Source organism: Hibiscus syriacus, unplaced genomic scaffold, assembly GCF_006381635.1.
Source record: "Hibiscus syriacus cultivar Baekdansim isolate YM2019G1 unplaced genomic scaffold, ASM638163v2 tig00110321_pilon, whole genome shotgun sequence".
Lineage (NCBI taxonomy): Eukaryota > Viridiplantae > Streptophyta > Magnoliopsida > Malvales > Malvaceae > Hibiscus > Hibiscus syriacus.
This window is the reverse complement of record NW_024062680.1, coordinates 901,263-921,512: the sequence shown is the minus strand read 5'-3', so window position 1 is coordinate 921,512 and position 20,250 is coordinate 901,263. Positions and strand designations below refer to the sequence as shown.

The following is a 20,250-nucleotide window of genomic DNA, read 5'->3' as shown; positions in this document are numbered from 1 at the left end:
TTTGATACTGTAAAAGAAGGAAAGCCACAACGCTGCGTTTAGAATGAAAACCGTCTTAAAGCCCTGAACCATCGAGTTCATTCAAATGAATCATCCCGAAGGCGGCAAGGCGCCACCAGTACGGGGGAAATAACTGTAAATGTTTCCTAAATAGAAATTTTGGTGCCATTTCTCGTTTCAAAAAATCAAATCCAAATTTTCTCTCGCTAAGAAGGGAAAAACTAAAGAATCCCCCCCCCCTTTTCTCATTTCAAAATCTCACTCTTCTCTTCTCAGTATTCTTTAATATCCATTAAAACATTCAAAATTCCTTCATATTTTATAGGCTCTTTTGTTTTGCTTTATTTCAACGTGGTTAGGGTTCTTTTGTATAAACGGACGTAGATCTAGCTATTTTAGTGACGAAGATGCCTGTCAATCTCACGCACAACGCGATTTCCATGATCAACAATGGCGATGTCAACTCCAGGCGGTTGGTTCAGGTGGTGGACATTAAGCTGATTGGGAACTCTCAGGAGAGGTACCGATTTTTGTTATCCGATTCCGAGTCCACTCAACACGCAATGCTCGCCACTCAGCTCAATGAAAAAGTCAGGAGCGGACGAGTCAAGAAAGGATCTATCATCCAGTTGATAGGCTACATTTGTAGCACTGTTCAAAATCGGAGGTGCGGATTTCTTATCTTTCTAATCTTTTATTAGCTTATCAAATTGCCGAGTTAGCCGAATGCTTTGAATCTTGATATACGATTGCTCTGAAATTTCACTATGAGAACCTTCAGAAACAAATTCGAAGTTACGCCTTGGATATTTATTTATGTTTGGTTGATGATTAGAGAATTTCAAATTCTTAATTGTAATTGATTCTTTGTGTTTGAAGTTGAAGGAACTTTTAAGTGGATAAACTATTGTTAAGCTTTTTCCCCTGATAATAACAAATTAAAAGGACTATTACGGAGAAGATTATTCAAATTCACAGTATTGGTTAAAGTAAGGAGGAAGTTAATTAACGTTTTATATGTTTTGGGTGTTTTGGACAATGATCAGTTTATTTCCTTCCACGCCTTATAATGACTACACCTTAGCAGAAGTTTGTTGCTCTCGATCCTCAGCTCTTTGATTTGGAGTTGGAAAAATGTTCATTTAAGAAGTGTTTGATATATCAATTTGTTCTCTCTGTGTAGGATTATTGTTGTGCTCAATATGGAGACTTAATTCCGGAGTATGAAATTATCGGGAATCCAAAAGTTATTACAGGTTCTGAACCGGAAACTAACAAGTCGATCCCTAATAACAACTTGGAGCCTTCTGTGAGGTCCACCAATATATATATAGCGCTCAAGCCCCTGTTAATAATGCCCAAAGTTTCTGGCTGACTATTCAACCTGCATATCAGCCGCCCCCAAATTACAAAATGCAGGGCTCAATAATGAAGAATGAGGTACCAGCACGCATTATTCCCATTGCGATCTAAATCCTTATCAGGGACGCTGGGCTATCAAGGCTCGAGTGACTGCAAAAGGGGATCTTCGTCGCTACAACAATGCTAGGGGAGATGGGAAGGTCTTTTCCTTTGACCTCCTTGACTCCGACGGAGGAGAAATACGCGTGACTTGCTTCAACACTGTTGTTGACCGCTTCTACAATGTTATTGAAGTCGGTAAAGTTTACTTGATTCAAAGGGTAGCTTGAAACCTGCACAAAAGAATTTCAACCATTTGAAGAACGAGTGGGAGATATCTTGGAGTTAAATTCAACCGTGGAGCCTTGCCCTGATGAAGAATTCTCTATTCCGAGACAACAGTTCTCCTTCAGGCCTATCAGTGAAACTGAGAGTTCTGAAAACAATTCTATACTTGATGTTATCGGTATTGTGATATCTGTAAACCCTTCAGTTCCTATTTTGAGGAAGAATGGTATGGAAACTCAAAGACGAATTCTGAATTTGAAGGATGCATCTGGAAAGAGTGTTGAGGTAACTCTTTGGGGTGATTTCTGCAACAAGGAAGGTCAAAAGCTGCAAGAGATGGTTGATTCTGGGTTTTCCCCTGTTTTAGCAGTTAAAGCTGGAAAGGTCAATGATTTCAATGGAAAGTCCATTGGCACTATCTCTTCCACACAGCTCTTTATAGAACCAGATGGTCCAGAGGCTCAGGGCCTGAGAAACTGGTTTGAAACTGGGGGAAGAAATACCGCTTCTATCTCTATCTCTAAAGAAATATGCTTGGAGGATCCAAAAATGAGGTACGTAAACCTTGGCTCAGATCAAGAATGAAGGTCTCGGGAGATCTGATAAGCCAGATTGAGTCACAGCCAAGGCAACTGTAGTTTTCATTAAAACAGATAATTTCTGTTATACAGTCTGCCCTTTGATGATTGGAGATAGACAGTGCAGTAAGAAAGTGACGCAATCTGGTAATAAAAGATGGCTTTGTGACCGTTGCAACCAAGAATTTGAGGAATGTGATTACAGGTCTTCTCCAGGTCCTGATTCAAGAGCATACAGGACTGACTTGGGTAACTACTTTCCAGGAATCCGGCGAAGATATCTTGGGATGCTTGGCAAAGGAAATGTATTTGTTGAAATACGATTTGCAGAATGATACCTGATTTGATGAAATTATTCGCAGCAGGCTCTTTCACCAATACCTGTTCGGGCTTAAAATCAAAGAGGAACTCTATGGTGACGATCAGAGGGTTAAAATCACTGTAGTGAAGGTTGACAATGTGAACTACACTGCAGAAAGCAGGTACCTTCTAGATATGGCTACAAAGAAATTCCCAAATAAAAAACAATTCTGAAGGCAAAGTAATGATTTAGGAGCAGTAGCTCTGGTTTAACGTAGTTGGTTTACATTTCTTCGGCATTATCGGTTCACATAATTGCTTTTAATGATTCAGATTCCTAGTGTTTTTTAGATCAAATATTTGTAGAGAGACCTTACGTGGTTGTACAGTGGCTATAATTCTGGTTATTCTTGAGAATTATTGAATTGAATTTGAGATGAACTATAGAAATTTCAGAATTCAGTGGGTCTCAATCAAATATCAGAAGTTTATTAGTGGAACACATTAAACAGATAACATAAAAAGGATGTACAGCATCCAGAGATTCATTTCAGCTCAGCCCCGCTTGACAGGGTCGAAGTTGGACACACCGATTACAGCACCAATAATGGCGACAAGAAACACAACACCAGCCGCTATGCTGAGCAAGAAGTTCTTTTGAGATGGGGTGACTCCATCAGCCGCTTGGGCCACCTCAGGTATCACCATCGACGTGGTCATCGCAGCCGCTGTAAACCCAGTAACTGCCTTTTCCATGAGCGAGGAAGATGCCTTGACTTGGAGCCTTCCATTGGGTCTTGTAACAGTGTTCATTACCCTCGATGGCTTCACCGGAAGTGGCTTGGCGCCGCCCTGTTTTGGCTAGCTCGAGTTAAGGGTAGAGCCATCGAAACAGCTGAAGTGGAAGCCATTGATCTTTTCTTTTGCTGCTCACTTCACCCTTTGAATTAAAAAAACACAATTTTTCCTTCTTTTTTAGTACGAAATAAAAGATGGGTTGCTTTGCAAATGTGTGTTTCTGAGAAGACGCGTGGGATCGAGAAGAATGAGAGGTGGAGAATGGAGATTTTCAGGTACCACGTGGCACTTTCTACTCTATCTTTGTCCTACGCGGCAGATTTTCAAGTTGGAGTTGATGGATGAGGTTATCTTATTGGTCCAATGCCCATTGAGGCTGAAATTTTGGGTGAGCACATTCATGATTGGCTAATAATGGTCTACCAAGTGACCAAGCGTGAGGGATCCAGAAGAATGTTCACTGAAGCATACCTACAAATATAATCTTGAAATTTTTTTCACTCACCCTTGAAAAAAGTACGGTGATATTTTATTAAAATTATAATTTAAAATTTAAATCAATAATTAAAAAATATCTAAACAATCAACCAAAAAAATTCAAAAGTTTACATTAAGTGAGATTCGACATTTACAAATTATAAACATAAAGAGTAATAATTTTGTGCACAATTAATGGGAGTATACCACCATGGATCCGCAAACATTCTGTATGAATATAATTTTTCAAAATAGGATCATAGCATATGCTGTCTTAAATGGTGGTCTAGTGTTATCACCTTTGTGTTTCTTCTTATTTTCTTATTTTTGTTTATTTTTATTTAAATTTAAGTACATATTCTTTTTATTTTGATTTTTTTCTTATCGCATATTCTAAGAGTGTTTGTTTTCTCTGTTTTTATGGTATGATTTTTCTATCGTTATTGACATTTTATGTTGTATTCACCATGACTCATTTATTGATCAAGAAAGGTCGACAATCTTGTATAATTAGATATTCTTTGCGACAGTTTGTCGATGCATTCAGAATCATTTGTGAGCTTTCTTCTCCCAATCTTCACGCTTTCATTAATATCACGTATAGGTTCGAATAGAGATATGAAAATTATTAATAGTTACTATATATATATTTTTTTAGAAGATGAAGCATGTATTCAATGGAAGATTTTATTTTTATTTTTCTCCCCGTCCTTTAGATCTCTATATTAAAATCGTATTGTCTTTGTTATACCTTATTTTTTATATATAACATGATAGAAGCACGTTAAATGATTGCTTTCATCTTTCAGCTTTGGGTTGTATGAAAAGGCCTAGTGGAGCAAATTGATGGGCTTCATATAAAGAACAGAACTTGGGGCTTTGAGGATTCAACATTATTATGTGTTTTTTATTATTCGGTTTACAATGTCCATTATCAGCTTTCTGGCCCATATCTGGGGCGTGAATTACACTAACCAATCAGAAACAACAGATCCGTCTTAGCACGTGGACTTCAAATATACACAGTGAAGGGCGGCGGGCTGTAATAAAATAAAGCTACAAAACAAAGGAGGGATAAGCGTGGTCCCCACAAGACATGGACACGGATAATTAATGAACATGATAACTAAAAAGGGAAATAAAATGTTGCCGATGGCTAGATATTGGAGATTTTTTACGGATAAATTTCTATTTAGTCATCCATTATTACCGTATCATTATTCTGATCATTAAAAATCATATATATTATAATTTTTTTATAAAACTATTTTATTTATGACTAAAATAATATAGTGAACAAAATAAAAACACATTAATAATTATATGATCAAATAAGATTAATTATATGAGATATTCTCAAACTAGTCCATGGATTATAAATTGTTATCAGCTTTAAATTTTTTTAATCTAATCCATAAAGTATCATTAAATATCAACTAAATTATTTTATTAATATAGTCATTATTTTAAATATTAAATGACAATTTAAAATTCACATAAAATATAATTAAAATACGTGAATCAAAGTTTAACTTCAGAGCTGTTTGTTTGGGTCTGAATGGAACCATTCAGAGCTAAATGTTGAATCGTTCAGTATTCAGCGTTTTTGTTTCTCACCTCTGAATGATTCAGTGTTGACTGATTGAGCAAAACATTGTTGAATGATTCAGCACAGAACATTCTAAATGATTCAGAGCCATTATCAAACAACATGTCACATTCAGAGCTAATTCATACAGAGTCTCTGAATCATTCAACATTTGAATCATTCAACGCTTAATCATTCTGAAGTAAACAAACAGCCCCTTCGATAATACTTATTATATAGATAATTTGAATACAATTTGTAGAAAAATCTTACTAAATCTTTTCGATATTAGATTTTAATTGTCTATTAATATTATTTATGTATATATAATGTAATCCATCAACTTTAAATATTTTACACATAAAACTTAAGTTGACATTTAATATCTAAGTTGATAATAAGGATTTAAATAAAATATTTTAAACTTTGAAGACCAATGGACAGAATTTAAGGAGGTATGGTAAAATAAAAATTAAAAATGGGTTAGTATTAAAAAAAAGGTCTTTAAAGAGAGAGAAATGGTGGGAGAGCTTCAAGAGAGGAGACATGCCTAAGTTCTTCCCAACAAAAGAACAATTCTTTGCTTCTTCTTCAATGCTTCATCAGATCCCATAGGTTAATTTTCACTCACTATCTTTTTGTTTAATTTGATACAACCTTATCCTATATGTTTCATTTAACCCTCTATACTACTTTTCCTTTATTATTTTGATGTCTTTCCCTCCTTTCATCTCCTCTCTTTTTTTGATTCTTTTCCTTTTTCCTTTCTTTTTTTATATCTATGCACTTATAATTGGGTTTTGTTTTTACTTTATTGTTTATTTTTTTTCCATTGAAATGTATTGTTGGTGATGGTGGTGATGATGATGAAGTTGTTGTTCTTGGTATAGTGGTTTGCCACCGATGTTTATGTTCATGCTCTCGTCTTTTTCAATTTTTTTTTACAGTTTTGGTTTTTTTTGGCGCATTATATTTTTCTTTACTTTATCAAGATATAAGTTATTTCTTTCTTTTTTGATCGAAACAAGTTCTTTAATTTCAGTTGTTGTTGTGGGGAGTTTCATATCCTTCAACCATTATCTTGTCCGTACATTCGTGACTTGTCCGTACAACTTCCCTTCTTCATATTACTGATCAATACAACACTGTTTTTTTTCTTTTTCTTTTTGATATATGTTTCGTCTGTAATTTGTCCCTCTGCAGCTCTCAAATCTGCTATGGTTACTGGTTTTTATATATTTGAAATGTAACTTTGCTCCCCTCTCCAATGATGTCTAGGCCCTAGGGTTTTGTCCTAGATATCATTAGATTCATGGGAAATTATCATCAACCCTTTTCTGGTTCTTTGGTGGATATGCAGTATAAACTTTAGATTTAGACTGTATATCCTTTTATCTGCAGTGATGGGAACTATTTTCTCTTATAGATGATGATTATGTTTAGTTATATATTTTTGAATTGCTCGATTGATCTTATAATATGTACGGGATCATCGGTTTTCGCCGCTTAATTTTGACGATTTTGGAAAATACGGTTGCAAACGGAGGGAACATTCTATCAACCATCTTTTGTCGTTGTTGTTCTTGTATGTGTTTCAATCAAATGTTAATTAAGTAGTCAAATTTTGAAAATCTAGCTTGTGATTTTGGTTCATGCTGTATGACAAGGTTAGAGTCAGTTTATCAAAATCTCCTTATGCATTTTACATTCGATTTCGAAACATGTTATCTTTCGGACGACTTGGATTGCTCGGAGCATCAGTCTACTCTAGAATCTTACTAGTTCTTTTGCTTTCCACATTAGCTCGGATGTCTTGACCTTAAGTTCAATTGTTCAGTTTGATGATTAAAAATTTTGTTGCTTACATTATACTTTTAATTAGAACTTAAGCATTCACTGCTCACTATATCCTTTCCCCCCCTTCCCTTGTAGGAGTTAATCTTGAGAAGAGAAGAATTTGTTTGTTGATAAGGATCATCTGTGTTTTTACAACAAGACTATTGATGAATTAGATGGCGATTCGGGTCCAAAACTTGCCGGAGAAACTTTTGATGAGAGTTCTGTTGGTTCCCTATCCCATTTATCTGTTTCCCCACCGTGTTGGAGTTCGAACGAACAGCGAATTGCAGAGTCTTTGCCCCAGAATATAAGCTTGAAAGTGGAAACACAGTCCCAACTTTATCATCATGTGAAGCATTTAGATCTTCAATTACCTGACCAGGAATCGAGATCGGTTCAAGCAATCGATAAAGCTCCTTGTGAAGTCGGTGTCATAGGAGCAACCAAATCTCAATGCAATCCTTCACAATCCGGTATCAGTTCTTCTGGAAGTGTGCTTTTTTAGGAATCTCATATCGTGTTTTGTTTGTTACAAATGTTGTTGATGTCATTTGTTAAATTTATTTCTCCCATCACTCTTGATGCATTGATGTGCTTTGCTTTAGCTTTTGAACGAGCTGAAGTGGATTGCTACATTATTTACTGAAGAGTGAAGCTTGTGTTGTCGAGCTTAACAGGTTAACGATATTTGTCTGATATCTTAATCGTGTTATCGTGCATCAGGTCAGGATGGAAGTTGTGGGAAAGACACTGAGGGTCAAGTGAAGCCAGTTTTCTTGGTTAATAATCCGAGCACTTTACTCAACCCTTCTCTTCCAAGTTATAACCATTCAATGGTATGTTTAGCAGTAATGACTAAGTTATTATTGTCTTCAATCTAAACTATATTTCTCGTCCTGTTTCAGGCTTACGCTCAAAATGCATATGTATATGCTGATACTTACATAGGTGGGATATTTACTCCATACGGGCCACAGGCTTTCGTAAGTAACCACACTTTATTCATGAAAGATAGGAGTGAGCATGGTTCGGGTTAGGGGATCCCGAGACTATAAGTCTATAACTGTCTATCACCCAGGGTCGATTCTAAAGGTTTTGGTCCATGGATTGACCCACAACCTTCTCGGACTGACTTTAGGCTCGCCCTTACAACCAATGTAGTTTAGAATCAATCCTGGACTACAATCACATAACTAAAATAGGTTCGAAAGTCGAATCCCATGGTCCGGTTCTACAATCAAAGCCTTTGATTCAGGTGGTGGATAGTTAATGTACTTTAGGCCGTACCCTCTATGATCGATCAAGGTTTCACCTTGTTTACTGTATTATGATGTAACCTTCTTTCTTGGGAACTGTAACCTTGATTAAAATTTGATCGGATTCAGGCCCACTTGGGAGGAAGTGCTCCAGCTCGAATTCCGCTGCCTCTCGAACTTGCAGAAGATGAACCCATTTATGTCAATCCAAAGCAATATGGTATTCTCGGAGGAGGCAATATCGTGCAAAGCTCGAGGCACAAAACAAACTCATTAAAGATCGAAAGGTATATTGATTTCTGTTTGACATCTGCCTGAATTCCCAGTGCTACATTCGTGGCATAACATTACCTACTTATGCAATGTCTGCAACCAAAGGGATATGTGTGCATCAGCAATAGTATTATGTACCTATTTATGTTGATAACATGTATAGCAAGTTATTGTTTATTTGCTTATATGACTGTCTTGGTGACGTTACTGTGTTTCTCATGGACTGTATAGCCGCTGATCTTGTATAGTTCGAACTAAATGCAGCCATACCTTCATGAATCTCGACATCTTCATGCACTGAATAGGGTTAGGGGATCGGGCGGACGTTTTCTCAGCAAAAAGAAGCTCCAACAGTCTGATGTTAACTGCACGAATGGAAAGAATAGTAGAACAGAACTCAAGGCGGAATACAAAGGTTCAAGTACAAGCTGCTCAGACATCTCAAGTGCTTCCCACCATAATGGCAATTTCCATCTGCCGGAACATAGGTTCTCCGACGTACCTCCTGTGGTGGGCAGTATGTGCGATGGAACAAGACACGGTACTTCAGTTTCCTCTGAAAAGGGGCAACGAGACCGGCAACTCATCCTTGGCTTTATCTTTCATGCATGTTGTGTTAAAAATGTAATCTTTTCCATGTTTTGCGTTGATGCCATCTGCCGGAACATAGGTTCTCCGACGTACCTCCTGGTGTGGGCAGTATGTGCGATGGAACAAGACACGGTACTTCAGTTGTCCTCTGAAAAGGGGCAACGGAGACCGGCAACTCATCCTTGGCTTTATCTTTCATGCATGTTGTGTTAAAAATGTAATCTTTTCCATGTTTTATGCGTTGATGATTTCACAATACTAGAATAACAACGTTGTTCAAAAGAGTTTGGCTTGGAATTTTATTTCAATGATCTTCACTTGTGGTTCTTACTTGTTATGAAGTGTTATTTACTAATCAGGTCTGGGATTTATTGTACCATTTTATTTAAATTATATTATAATGATTGCTTCTAGATATATATAAACTCGTTTTTTTTTTATTAAAAGGACCATCGGGTTTATTAATTAAATAGGATAACAACGAAAACATAACGTCTTGGAAATGGAACAGCCAGTTAAAGTGCATTAACTGTCCTAAAAAACAGCAAGGAATAATGAAGCTAAAAAACAACAATAAATAAGAAGAAACATCGGCCAATCACTTCCCGTGCAACAAGACAGATGAAAAAAATGGAGTAGATTGCAGGTAGATCAAACCAGTAGATAGAACCAAAGACTGGACAACTCTAACACTGAACAGAAACTAGCTACGGGGGATCCAACCACCTTTTGTCCATAGCCAATTGAAGAACCACCGAAAGAGGAGCGTCCTCGACCCAAAAGAAATCAAAAAATCCCACTGAGGACTCCGAGGCAAGGAGCTGAGTCGCCTTATTACCATCCCTTGGAGTGAACCTAAAAGAACAAGAGCGAAAAGCCTTTGCATGGGACCGAGCATCCCAAATGAAAGCCCCGATTTCAGAGAAGTCAATCGTTTCCTCATTTAGTTTTTGGATCATTGTTCTTGCGTCTCCTTCTACGGCCATCGCTTCTGCAGTAAACACCGATGTAATCCGTTCTGCTTTTCTTCAGCATGCACCCATAATTAGTCCTTGACCATTTTGAATTAGAACCCCTGACCTAGAAAGTTTTTCTGTATGTATAAATCGAGCGTCAACGTTCACTTTGACAAATCCCCGATCAGAAGGAGACCAACGCACCAGTTGGGACCTAACCAAAGCATAGGGCTGGAGAGTAGTCTCCACCAAGTCCGAAAACTGAGATTTAACAAAGGTAAAAGATTATTCCATTGTCTTGTTCTTCTTATCGTGTATGAGTTTATTCCTGAAGAAACATAAGGCCCATGTAACATCTAGAATCATAGCATACTTAGCAGAATGATTATTAGTAAATAACCAATGTAACCAATCATTGAAATCTAATTATTTAACCTTCAGCAACCAACTAAAACTGAGCATAGGCCAAGGAGACTAGCTAAGCGACAGTCTCTCACCACATGCCACAATCGATTCTACATATCCTGGATAATGGGACAATATGGGATCTTGAAGGAGACGTCGAGCAAAGAGAACATGTTTCATTGGTACAAAATTATGAGTAATCTTCCAATTTTGCAGTTTGATTTTCTGTTGACATTGACCATCCCAAATATGCTTATATAAATCCTTTGTAGCTGGGGACCTCAATAATTGGTAACATTCTATAGTCGCTTCTCACACTGAAAATACCTGATCGTTCACCACTTCAGACCCGAAAATCATCCTGTTTAAACTTCAAGAGAGGAATGTGCAAAATGATCCGAGCTTCAGTTTCCATAAAAATTGAATTAATAAGGGGTTCATTCCACTCTATCGGCTCCTCTAAGATGAGGTTAGAGACCCAATTAACCGAATCTACATGGTTTGATTGAACCAGAGTGGGGACTCATAAGGGAGCCAAAACTCATTCCACGTCGAGATAGATACACCAGATATAACCCTATCTCAATCATTTCTCCAAAAGGTCTCAGGCACACCAAATACTTCTTCAAGCATACGAAGGATTTACCCAAGTGAGCATTTAAAAAATTATATCCTTAAAAATATTTTGCCCTTAACAAACGATTGACCAATGAATCAAGATACACAATAAGCCTCCAACCCTGTTTAGCAAGAAGAGTTATATTAAACTTCCTCATATTTCAGAAGCCAAGACCACCATTATTTCAACGAGCATAAAGCCTCCCAAACACCAATGAATTCCACCTTTATTAATTGACTTCTGCCACCATAATTTTGCCATCACACTTTTCAATTTATCACACAAACTACTAGGTAACAAAAACAATTCATTGTGTAAACTAGAATGGCTTGAAGAATAGACTTCAAAACACCTCCTACCTCCATGAGACAACAATTTAACGCTCTAAGACTGGATCCGAGATAACAATTTCTCACACATATCCGCAAGGCACCATGCTTTTATCCCCACCAGAGCGGGTAGCCCAATGTAACACCCCAACCTGTATCCGACCCGAATACGAGTGATATGTCACATTGACTTTTTGAAACCATATTCTTGTAAGATAGCAAAACATTTGAACTTGTATTAAGAAAATATGATAATATTGTTGAATTATGTTTGTTATAACCAATTTAAGAAATATACGTTTTATGAACAGTAAAATATGGTATGAACAGTACCGTGAACAGTAATGAACAATACCATGAACATAATGAACAATACCGAATGTTAAAATTTTTTCCAGATTACTTCAGGGGTATCGATACCCTGTTATAGTAACTTCGGAAAACATGTATAAACTCATAAAATACTAAGCTTTCATCAGTATACATTTACCATATATACGTTTAAAACTTACAAAACTCAATCATATGATTTTACAAAACCGATTAGAATATATCAGATTCAAATCTTTATTTGCATGCCAACCTCAATCAATATTACAAATACGATCTATTCAATTCTTTTCTGATCTGATCTTTGGAAAGGAGAAACTGACATTTCTTGCATAACTTTATTAATCTTCCTCTTCTCGAAACCTACGTGTAAAATAATCACACGTTAAGTCGTTGACTTAGTGAGGCATATAACATATAATAAAATCATAGAACATTTCTTATACAGAATGCATACATGCACATATACCCCTTACTCATTCCATTATCATTAACATGCTTTTATCGTATAATCATATACTTATCATTTATACACATCATATATCATTTCATAAAGAAATACACATTACATCATATAATTCATGTAATCAGTTTATATAACTAAAAGCATGCATAACATTCATTGTATTCATTGTTATCTCTTTATTAGTCCATGTACACCTAAAGAACTTAAGGTATGTGAGTACATTGAGGTTGTGCACCACTATGTTGTCACCCACAACTCGTATAAATGTCCCAAAGAACCTATCCAGAGGTCATAAAGAACCTCGACAACTGTCCTATGTCCCGAAGAACCTAGGTAAACTGTCCATATATTCCTTAGAACATATGTAACTGTCTATACGTCTCGAAAGACATAGGTAACCCGACTCTTGGCATGCCAATTATACCCCTAGCTCTCATATTATATACATAGGCATTATATTCATATCACTTCACATATTCACATGTACATTTCACTTTTCATATGATTTCATAATCATATGTCACTTAGCTTATAACACTTCTCTTGTGTTCATATGGCATGTAAATCATTATCATCTCTTATTCTCATACATCAAGTATATCACATTCATATCACATACATATAGACGGGTTTTTTATCACATATCATGTCATTTCACATATACACTTTCATATCACATAAACCCATATATTCTTATCACCTAGCTTCTTATTATATTATTCACATCATATAACTTATTGTCACATAATCTCATATCACATATCTTATTTAATTTTCTTCAATTCTCCTTAAATCATATAACTCTATTATTTATATAGCCTTTACACATGTTTATCTAGTTGCCATCGTTTCTCATGAATTCATTTTCATCATATTCTCCTGATTACCTATTTTATCTCATAACCATATGTTCACATAAGCCACATAGCACACAAAAACATATCCACTCTATAATCAAACATACATACATTTCATGTCATCACCTACTTATAATCAAGACTTCATGCACTATAACTATCGGAAATAGACTTGTCACAAGTCCAATTTCCATATAACTCTATAAAATAAGATGCACTCACCTTAGCCTTACTTTGATTCGATCCTAATTCTTTGATTGTTCTGGAACTCGTTTAGGCTCTGTATCTACATAAATATATTTTCAAAACAATTATCAAAGCCTAAACCTTATAACTTGATGTTAATAACTTTAAGATAGTTTAATGAACCAAAATTCCATTTTTCCTTAGGGGTATCGATACCTCCCCCTAGGGTATCGATACCCTTACCGAAATCTACAATTTTGCCTAGAAATCATTGTTATGCACAAAAATTCACTATTCAAACCTAAAATCATCAACTTTTCACTCAATTCTTCTATTTTAAACCCATATCATGTTATTAAACCAAACTACCATTACATAAACCAACTTTATCCATAAACCATCTTTAACCTCACAATTCCTTTCTCCATATAGAATCAAGAATCATACCCAAATTTTCAATATGTTCTAATTTCAATTTTATCACTTCATATCTATTAATTCCACTTATGACAAGTCAAATTTGACTTTCACTTCTAATTATAAACTCTATTCCAATATTTCATTCAATAACTCAAAATCTTTAATATTCCCTAACTCATTTATCTTTTGATTTTAAGATAACTTAAGTTTTCCTTAAGCTTAGTTATCATCTAATGATCAAAACCCAAACCTTAAATCAACAAAATCAATTAAGAAAACTTACCTTTGAGCTTGGAGATACGGGAGGAGGAAGAAGAAGAAGGGAGAAGAGTTTGTAGATAACTCTCCCCCCACCCCACGTGAATCATTCATATAAAGGGGAGAAAAAATATTTCTTGTCAAATGACCATTTTGCCCTTTAATTCTTTGATAATTACTAACAACTTCAGGAAATATTTGAAATAAATCATTGAACTATTCAACTATTCTACTTTAATCACCAATTCTAAAATTTTACAATTTGGTCACTAACCCGGTATTGAGGATGTTACACTCAAGATATCTTTCCGGATTTGATGAATTAGAAACATTTAATATCCTCCGAACATCACTTATGTTATCATGAGCAACATTAGAACTGAAAATTAATCCAAACTTCTCAAAATCAATTTCATGGCTAGAACTTTTGCCACATATATCCAAAACCGATTTAAAATCCGAAACAACAAGGGCATTAGTTTCCCCAAACATCAGGCTATCATCGACAAACAATAGATGCGTTATAGTCGGGACATAATGATTAATTTTAACTCCTTTAAATATTCTCGTGCAACAAGATTAGCGCAAAAGATATGAGAGTCTCTCACTACAGATCAAGAATAAATAGGGACTCAATGGATCGCCTTGATATAAGCCACGTTGAGGGACAAATTTTTCACCGGGGAAACCATTTATCACGACTGAAAATGAAGTTGAACAGACACAACAACGTAATATTTCGATCCATTCTAAAGAAAAACCCATCCTTTACATAATAACCTATAAAAATTGACACTCGACCTGATCATAGGCCTTACTCATATCCAGTTTCAACGCGAAAAAACCAACATTTTCTTCTCGTTTATGAGTAAATGAGTATAGCAATTCATATGTTGTTACATTGTCGGTTATGAGACTATCAGGAACAAAGGCGCTTTACGCCTCATCAATACACAACTGAAGAGTATTTTATATCCGGAGCACCAACATTTTTGACACAATCTTGCAAAGGATGTTACACAAACTAATAGACCAAAATTGAGTAATATGAGCGGGATCACAAACCTTCGTAAGTAAAACAATATGGGTATGGTTCACCATAATAATATATGATTAACCCTAAAATAGATTAATGCAAAAATCTACTACTTCACTTCCGACAATAATGCCAGAAACGCTAACAATGGGCCCTAAACCATACCTCCTCAATTAAAAAGTCACGCAACAAATCAGCATTCAACGTTGTTGTTATACATAGTCTTATGCCTTCAAGAATTCTTTCATCCACTCCATCGAATTGGAAAGCAAATAGAGACTAAAAATAGTCACGAGCAAGTGACTCTAAAGCAACTTCAGCATATCTTTGCTCACCATTATCATCCCGTAAATATTGGATTCTACGATGGCATTCCCTAAATAATGCAAAACGATGAAAAAAGTTGTATTGTTGTCCCCAATTTTCAACTAGTTCACTCTTTCATGTTGTTCCCATAAAGATTGATTTATCCGCTTCAAAGCATCTTAGTGTCTACAATGTCCCCCAGCACATCAGTGGGTTGCTTCTCGAGTAATTTATCTAGTCTCTTTTTAGCATGAACTCCGATAACTTATTTTCTTTGCAAATACAACTGAACCAAGCATCCAAACCACCACGAAAAGTAGCCAGCTTGTCAACAACGGAACCATTGGCACTTCTCTATAAACGTTGAACTTCCGGCTTACAAGTTTCCTCTAGGAGCCACGAGGCTTCAAATTTGAAAAGCTAAAATTTTCCTCACTTTAGGCTCAACAGTGTTCATTAACAGTGGGTAATGATCCGATAATGAGCTAACTAAATGGGTCAATATAAAATTGGGAAAAAGAGACTCCCAAGATAAATTGGCTACACCTATGTCTAAGCGTTCGCAGATATTATTATCCGCCTGACGATCTCTTTCCCACGTGAAAGATGATCCCATATAACCCAGTTCAGCCAAATTATAATCATCTAACATACTCCTGAAATATTTTATTTGCCTCTCATTTCAAATCAAACCACATTCTTTTTCATGTGAGTACAAAATCTCATTAAAGTGCTCGATAACCAGCCATGGAACATCTTGACTATCATTTAATTGGCACAACAATTCCCATGATTCACGCCGATGTTGCTCTTCAGAGCCCCCATAGAAATAAGTACATCTCCAGCATAAACCTTTCGAATCAGGATTGAACAACACATCAATATGGTTATTAGAAAATGACCGCACAGTAACATCATAAGTATTCTTCCAGGCTAAGCAAAGACCACAACTACTACCTCTAGCATCAACTTCAAAACCAAACAAAAAACCACAAGACCGACGAATTTTAATCATATGCGAACTCTGCAACTTAGTTTCCATGAAGAAAACTATAGTTGGCATGATATCCTTCAGCATATGTTGAAGGCGGCGAACTGCTCGAGGCTGCCCAAGACCTCAGACATTACAACTCAAGATTTTCATTATGACCGGCCAGCCTGATCATTCAGGCTTGTCGATATACCATAAACAAGTCCACTATTATCTTTTTCACCTGGCCCGTGTTCCATGGACAAACACTGTCATCCACATCGAAACCCCTATCTCTGACATTCTCTTTCCCAACAGAGGAACCAGCCAAATTCGAGCTCATCCGAATCCAACCCCTAGTAGCACCAGAAAGCCCACAATAACCAACCAACTGACCAACCCCAGTCCGCATGCCACTAGCACATTCTCTTAGTGATAGTTTTATCTCTCCAGAACCCTGATCATCATCCCGCAACCACATACTTTGCAGATTAGCTCAAAATTTAGATAGTGCCCGTAGTGATAAGTTCCACATCGGAGTGAGTTGATATTGCTCCTTAAGAACTCATTGAGGACAAAATCTTTCACCATGACCCAAACGCCCACATAGGAAACAAAATAAACTCAATTTTCCATATTGAAAGATGACATAAACATATTTCCCATCTAGTAACAACAACTTTTTTCCTCTTGAGAGGGTTGCGCATTTCCACTTGCACATGCACCCTAATACGACCCTTATATCCACACGAAACAACCTTGTCATCGTATTCAACAAATTTGCCAATAAAGTTTCCTAACTACTGTGCAATTGGTTTCAACATAAAATCCACTGGAAGGTCCGAAATTTGAACAAAAAATTCACGAAATTCAATGGGACATCCATCAGATCATCCCCAGTAACAAGATGATGCAACATTAAGAGATGAGAATTAAAGTAGCACGGTACATCAGTAAGAATCCTCTCAAGGTCCACCGTATGATATAATCGTATCAAGAAACAATCATCCCCCATATCAAAAATTGAAATCCCACCAATCGAGTGCCAGACATTTGCTGAAGTCAAGCGCATCGCCTGGAAATTTACCATTCCAGAAGTAAGGAATGAGCCTACTAAATAATTATCAAAATAAATTGAATTCTCCTATTTTGTTTGGACTAACGACATGTAACATCCCAAACTACGGGTTAGTGACTAAATTGTAAAATTTCAGAATTCGGGGATAAAAGTAGAATAATTGAATAGTTCAATGATTTATGTAGAGATATTTCCTAAAAGTTTTTAGTAATTATCAAAGGAATTAAAGGGCAAAATGGTCATTTAACAAGAAAGATATTTCCCCCCTTTATATGAATGATTCACGTGGGGGAAAGAGAGTTATCTAAAAAAATTTCTTTTTCTTCTCCCTTCTTCTTCCTCCTCCCCGTGGAGGCTAGGTAAAGAGAGTTTTCTATTTTCTTGATTATTTATTGATTTAAGGTTTGAGTTTTGATCATTAGATAACTAAGCTTAAGGAAAGCTTAAGTTATCTTAAAATCAAAAGATAAAGGAGTTATGGAAGATTAAAGATTTGGAGTTTTTGAGTGAAATCTTGAAATAGAGTTGATAAGTTGAATTTGAAGTTAAATTTGACTTGTCATTAGCTTAATTAAGAAGTATTAAGTGTTAGAATTGGATTTGAAACATGTTAAAAATTGGGTATGATTCTTGAAGTTCATAAAGAGGAGAAAATTTTGAGGTTTAAGATGTGATAAATGTAGAAATTAGTTTAAATATGTATATTTGAGTTAAGAGTATGAAAGGGAATGAAATATGAAGAATTGAAGTTGGAAATAGTGAATTTTCGTGCATGAACAGTTATTTATGGGAAAAATTTACAAATTTCAATAGGGGTACTGATACCCAATGAGGAGGTACTGATACCCTCTAAAGGAAAAAGTAAATATGGGTCTATTAAATTCGTTTAGGCTATTAGTATCAAATTACAAGGTGTCAACACACATTTTCGTCCTACTAGGATTCAAACTCCTAAAAATAGGATAAAATTTTGCTAGGATTCAAACTCCTAAAATAGGATAGAGTTCTACTAAGATTTAAATTCCTAAAGATAGGATCCACAAGCACTATAAATAGCCATTGTAACTCACCATTGTAACACACGATTTACACACAAAACATAGAGGAAAGCACGGGAAGATACAAAGGCAAAACTATTGTAAAGGATTCGAAAAGGAAATAAAAGGTAGCTTTTCTATTTTTAAGTATTTGGTGTATATATATAGCTTATTTATTTTATTAATACTTTGATATATATATAATATATTTATATTTTTTTTTTTTTTTCAAATATTACTATATAATTATTACTTTACTATTTTTTTATCTTACTTACTTATTTTATTTATTTATTTTCCCTTGTATCTTTGTTTTCTTTACCTTGTTTATCTAACACATTTCTCGATTTTTTTTAAAGGATATTTTCAAATCAATCAAGGGTAAGTAATTAGGATCGAAACTTTACCTTTTAATTTAACTTGTTATTTTTCTTAATTAAGACAACTGGAAATTACGTAGTATCGAAAGGGCGGTTCAAGGGTGTTAATCCTTCCTTGACCGTAACCGTCTCCCGAGCCCGACATATTTCTGGTAAGACGCAGATCAGGTAAGAAATAGGGTATCCGATCAACCCATTTATTTTTAAATAAATGATCGGTGGCGATTCCAATCCACATTTTTCTAAGTCGAAGCCCAATTTCGGGGCCCAACTGAAAGACGGTTGTGACAACTTGGCGACTCCGCTGGGGACACATGTAAGTGAGTCAGGCTAAGGTAATTTCCAGTTATCTTTTTAATGAAAATGGTAAGTTTAAATTTTAAGGTAATATTTCGATCCTTATTACTTACTTTCGATTATATTTTCAAGTAAATAGTTGTACTGACCGTTTTTTGATGATTTCAGTCCTTAAAGATTTTTCATCCAAAGGCTCTATACCCGAGCTCCAAACCCGTTTTAAGTGGGGGTGAAAGCGACGCTTCGTGTGAATTTATTCATCGTATGGGCCTAGCAAGTAACCTTCGGGATTCATATACCTTATGCCTTCGTGTGAATTTATTCTCCGTATGGGCATAAGGGAATGTTTCCTCTCGAGTTTAATTTAGTCCACAGAAGCCTGTGATGGGTTTAGGACTAAGGGTCTGGTAAGCCCAAGGGGGAACCGGCAAGGAGAACTCTAGTACCTTTTTTTAGAACATAAACCCGGAGACTACAAGGAGTTAGGGCCTACCCTAAAACCTCGTTTTAAACCTAGGATGCCGAAATTATTTTTGCTTTACTTTCTGTTCAAAACATGTGAACTAGAAATTTATGCGGTTAGGACTTGTTCAAAATCAACTTGCGGGATAGAGATCATGTCCGGTAGGAATAATAAGCATGTGAGGTAGATATCATGTGGGGTAGGACTTTTATTTTCATGATTGCTTTGATTATTATCTTTACCTTACTAACTCTTTTCATTTTTTTTCCTCTCTTTTATTTTATTTCCATCATCTGCATCATTCAAAAGAGGTGCTGATCCACCAAAAAAACGTGTTCGTTAACCATAAATAATCTGCATTAATGGACAAAGGTGTTGTAATACAAGAGACTAAGAACCCCGAGGTACGACTATGGTCCGAGAAGACTCAGAAAGAAAATAGAGACAACCTTCAATAAAGCTATGTGT

General features: G+C 35.8%; 3 pseudogenes; 2 read left to right on the top strand and 1 right to left on the bottom strand.

Moving 5' to 3' along the window:
• Window positions 1-407: 407 nt before the first annotated feature.
• On the top strand, window positions 408-2,926 carry LOC120117540 (annotated as a pseudogene).
• Window positions 2,927-3,042: 116 nt separating this feature from the next.
• LOC120117637 lies at window positions 3,043-3,570 on the bottom strand (annotated as a pseudogene).
• Window positions 3,571-5,939: 2,369 nt separating this feature from the next.
• On the top strand, window positions 5,940-9,602 carry LOC120117797 (annotated as a pseudogene).
• The last annotated feature ends 10,648 nt before the right edge of the window (window positions 9,603-20,250 follow it).